The 5,228-nt window shown below is 38.2% G+C and overlaps 1 long non-coding RNA gene across 1 annotated transcript; it reads right to left on the minus strand.

The window, feature by feature from the left end:
• Nucleotides 1-1,290: 1,290 nt before the first annotated feature.
• Nucleotides 1,291-4,215, minus strand: LOC120435157. Its single transcript, XR_005609555.1, has 3 exons — nucleotides 4,084-4,215; nucleotides 2,604-2,697; nucleotides 1,291-1,652 (listed from the first exon to the last, which is right to left on the minus strand). It is a non-coding gene; the product is annotated as an uncharacterized LOC120435157 (long non-coding RNA).
• Nucleotides 4,216-5,228: the final 1,013 nt, after the last annotated feature.

Here is a 5,228-nt window from a genome sequence, read left to right on the forward strand (position 1 = left end):
CTGAACATTACATGGTCTGACCTTGAGGCAAATTTGCCAGGACATATTGGGAAGATCATCTTCAGTACTTTTCACTTGTAAAGACTCTTTCTCGGTGCATAATAATGGACCTCATATTATTTGAAAATGTTTATAACTCTTCCCAGATTGATGGGCAGCAATAGGCGCTTCTCTAAGATGGTTGCTGATGTCTTTCCTCTTTGGAATTGTGTTGACACACAACTGAATGCTGCAGGGATGACATGATTCCTCTGACATAAAAGGTCTGATTTTATCCAAGTTGCCGGGAAAATGATTTTTCAACTTATTACCATAACTTACTGTAAACACAATAAGTACATTTGGAATGAATCTAAGTTACTGACTGTAAGTCTTAATCATATAATCATACAAAACAAATTGATGTTCTGGCAATTTTAGTTGTATTCTTGAGTGCAGAACTGGAATACAGACAATTTACTTTTATTTTTTTCGGTGTCAATTTATTGTGGATGTGTGTTTATTTTTTTATAAACTTTAATAGCACAAATACATGTCTTCTGCTGCTTTCATGTTTTTACTGAGAGGGACAAATGCATGTTTTCCAGGTTTTGCAGGGGACATCTCCCCTGCTTCACTCTTGAAAACTGCACATTTAAATGATGATTCCCGAGATAAAACTCCTGATGCCATTTTTATTCTCCTGAGGCGTCCACGCAGTGAGTGCATGTGAAATGTGAGAGTCCATCATAACAGAGGTCTTTGTAATTTGACTTACTGGTAGCACTTCACTGAAACACAGGAACAAGATGCAAAAAAGAAAAAGGAAAAAAAAGCGCCATTGTGGGTGAACATCTTCGCACCATCAAGTTCTTACTGCTTCTGTGATAGCCAAAAATAAATTGAAAAGCGGAGGAAACAGTGGTAGATAAGATCTATTAGTCTTACAGCATTATCAGCCATAGCACCACAAAGGCTTGCTGTGGTTTGTCGCTTCAGAGTAGCATGGGCTGATGAATTTAAGCATAACCGTGGGTTAGAAAAATCAAGAAGGGCAAATTAAATTAGCTGTTGTGTGCTCCAGAAGTCACCCACTCCTCTGCCACAACAATAAATGCAGAAATATTTATGTGGATGTCACATGACCCTCAAATGACACCTGTCACACTGCAGGAAAAGTCACATTTATGTCACATTCTGTATTTGCAGCAAGAATGTAGTAAAGATACAGAATTATTGCAGAAATTTCATCATGTCAATATCATATCAAGGGTAAAATGTGCAGCATAAAAATTTTACCGTTATGTCTGTTTTCAATTGTTAGAGCATAAAATTAAAGCCAGCGAGAGCAGTCTACAACAATGCTAACAACACTGAAGAAGTAATAATTACATTTAGAAGTTCAGCTCAGATCAGCAACATTGTTCAAGAGACATAATTAGCATTAAAAACAACTAAATATATCTGTGAATGGAAATGTCAGTTTTATTCACTGTGGAAGCATCTTAAATGTGTAGTGTTCTTAATAGCCAGCAGGGGGCGACTCCTCAGATTACAAAAACAACAGAGATTGCAGGGAAGTCTGTGGGAAACCTCTTTGGCTTCCTTCGATGAGCTTAGTGAACCTTTTCCTGGTCTCAGTTGGTAGTTACGTCTTATTTAATCAATCCATCCTGTTGATTTTTGTAAATGATGGTCCAGGTTAGAGTAAAAAAGAAAGATAAAGCATAGTAAGGTTAAGTTTCCTAGTTTGTGATGTGATGCTACCATATGTCTGCAGTGTCCCATGGTTGCTCATTCAGATCCACCCCTAACCTGTCATGTGAGGTTTCAAAACATCAAAAATAGTGATGGTATAAATGCACCGCTCAAAGTTGCACAATACTGAATCGTTCAATTTAAATCACAAATATGAAGTTATTACCAGAATTAACTTTCATAATTTTATAATCTTTAATATCCAAAATATTGCAGCAATCTCTCCAGTTGCATTATTTTGAAAGTATTTCTGGGCCCAAGCATTCGGCAATATGACAACCAGCCAACTCTCTTATGATTAAAGAAAGGGATTAGATTCCTCATAGACCTCATTGACAATACAATGTTGTGTATTTCAAACAAAGGCTAAGTCTATCATAAGCTCGCAAAACTAGATGACCACCAACCCTGCACCCACATGTATGCCCACCTTTAACTGAAAACAACAAACACACACCTACTGACAGATGCTGGAAGTCAGTGTGAAAAACACAGGAAATTGCAGTGCAAAGAAGGCGGCACAAGGAGGAAAAGAACAAAGCAAACATCTATCATAACAATGGAAAGATTGATTGCAGCTGAGTGTGTTTCGAGTGTATTATTATTTCTTCAGGAAAATATTTGCCTTCGACATACAACAGATGAGATGTCACTAAGCACGGTTTCAAAATAGTGCCTTTTACATAAATCCACATATGTATATATTCAGTGGTTATCCTCCCGATTAGTCCCCTAAGGACTACAGTATGAAGAAAGCATTATGTAAACACAGGACCTTTAACACTGCTTCCTGTGGAAGGAACTATAGAAATGAACTATATATCAGTGTGTTGCTTGTGCTGGTGGTGGGCGGCAGCTGTATTTACCAGAGGAGCCTGTTTCCTCTGATTTAATGAGCCTCTGGACCACTTCAGAGCTGATGTCACTGTTAACCTAGGAGCAAGAGTGGGATTTTGCCACCTGGTGATAATAGATAATGAACCATTAGAACAGTTTGTTTTGCTCTCCACATTCACTGCTTTTGTTTTGTCGCTGTAGGTGTAAATTAAAATGTGCTCTGCATCCAGACATTTATCATTTGGCACTGAAATTTTATGTGGGGATGTAGCCCATTTTATAGTATGTATATACATATTGATCTATCTACCTGGATTCGAGCAATAAATTCAAGGTGCAAAAAAAGGAGGCAAAAAACTAACAAACACCCAGAATCTAAAAAAGAGACAGACCCTTACCGAAGCTCATCCCTCTTTCTTGTAAGCCCCACTAATGACATGACCACAGGCATACCCACCTGCTTCTTATGGAATCAGAAAGCCAAACCCGAATTCATGGCTTCACAGGGGTGAAATTCCTCTGCCCTAAACCCATTGCACCACCATAGCCTTTTCTCTGCATGAACTGCTTTGCTCTTTTTACTATTTTAAGCTACTTACCTGATCCAGTTTCTCTGATCAAGTGTATAAGATCTGTGTCCCTCACAGGCTACAAGCATGAAAACAAAGCCTCAAGGAGGTGCGCCAGTCTACTTCCCTCTCAGAGCACTTAAATTAAACTGTGCTGAAAGGTTATTATTGATTTCTTTTGTCCAGTGATGACAAAACATAAAGTCTAATAGACTATTAAAGTCAGCCTGTGGATGTTTTTGGCCTTGATCTGCACAACTGAGAAGGCATTTATTTTGTTTGTCTCATTTGCCTTGAATGCAAGGATACACATGCATACCAGCCTGAGGCATTATACAGTTCTTTCAGGATTTTCACATTAATATATTGAAGGTGTTTTGCAAAATATAATTTGAGGATGTTAGGTAATACATCAAGGTATCAAACGAGGTATCAAATTGCTTGATGAGTAATGCAGAATATAAACCTTTTGTTTGTCAAGTCAGCTCCAGAGAACAAACACTAAAAGTCTAAGAGACTACAGGGGAGAGGACAGACAGTTGTACCACAGCCAGGAAGCCAGCCGCCCACTGGTGGAACACTGATGGTATTTTACCTTTGAAAAGAACAATGCTAGCCAAAAACCAACACTGTAACTGAGTGGACTCCCAGTAACCAAACCAGTCTCACCTAAAACAAAGCAAAGCATTTAACTGTGTCACTGCTTGGCATTTAAAAATAACATCCCCCTTCGCTGTTCAGCTTATAACAAATTTGTATTCTCAATTTATTGGTTGGCGTCAAATAACAATCTGAAGCACATCGAACAAGAGCAAGTAACCTCCAGGGGTTAAGGTTAATATTTTTATATTATTAAATTACAAATAACTGTTAGTAATTTATAAAAATGCACAAAGCAAAGTGTTGATGTAAGTTGAGTTTCGTTGTGAGCGCTTCTCACCGTAGTCAACTCCACAGTTTCCAACAATCCTTTAAGACTTCCAAAGCTGAGGTGCTCAGCACTCACTCTGTCTTACTGTCACTACATAACTCTAAAAACACTTAGACATTTAACAAGTTCCACAGGCGTTCAATTTTTAATGACTCTTGAAAACAAGTGTACAGAACAGTCAGTCCCAGGAACAAGAAGGGCACGGCACACAAAGAACCAGCATTTTCTGAGTCTGCCCTCTTGCACACCTGCTCCCCATGAAGCTACTTTACCACTCAGGTCGTGACCCTCACCTGACTGGTTTCTGCCCCTGCAAATATTCCCTTCGAGATTTATGCACTATAGCCATGGATGCTCAGTTGAGTTGTCACATAGGTGAAGAATAATCCAATAGAATATAGCATATACAAGTTACACACAGACACATACAATATATGTCATGCTCTTTTTTTACAATTAGGTCCATACATTTTTAGAGAATGGCCAGTTTTTTGAGGTTTTGCCTTGGTACATCACTACACTGGATTTTAAATAAAACAATCAAGATGTGATTGAAGTGCAAACTTTCAGGTTCCAATTCACAGATTTAACAAAAGTATTTCATTAACTGTTGGCTTGTTTAGATGTTTAAATGCCAGAGTCTAATCTGGCCTTCTTGTTCTTGAGTGCAACTTTTCACCTTGCTGTAAATCCTCTGCATGTCCATTCATGGCATCTCTTGTTTGTAGACGCTGACATTAATGCACCTACCACCTCGACCTGGCCAGATGTTGTGGAGTTGTTTTTTTTCAACCAAAGAAATACACTTCAGCAATCTTCTGTGTTCATTCAGGCCTTTAGATGCTACTGAGCTAAATAGTGCGTTCCTTCTTTTAATAAATGTACCAGATTATTGATTTGGCCACTCAAAGTTTTTGCAGTTTCAACACTTGAAATCAACTCTGGATCTTTTACTGCATAAAAGAAAAACAACAAGGGGGCAGGCCTCACCTGCCCATAAAACTGCTTGTTGGTCAGTTGTCTAATTATTTTTGAGCCTCTGAAAATGGGCAGATATGTATAAAAATGGCCATAATTCCCGAGAAAGACTTTTGTTAAGACTTTTGATGTAAAGCTGAAAGACTGCACTTCAATAATATCTTAATTGCTATATT

This window comes from Oreochromis aureus, linkage group 20, assembly GCF_013358895.1.
Source record: "Oreochromis aureus strain Israel breed Guangdong linkage group 20, ZZ_aureus, whole genome shotgun sequence".
NCBI classification, from domain to species: Eukaryota; Metazoa; Chordata; class Actinopteri; order Cichliformes; family Cichlidae; genus Oreochromis; species Oreochromis aureus.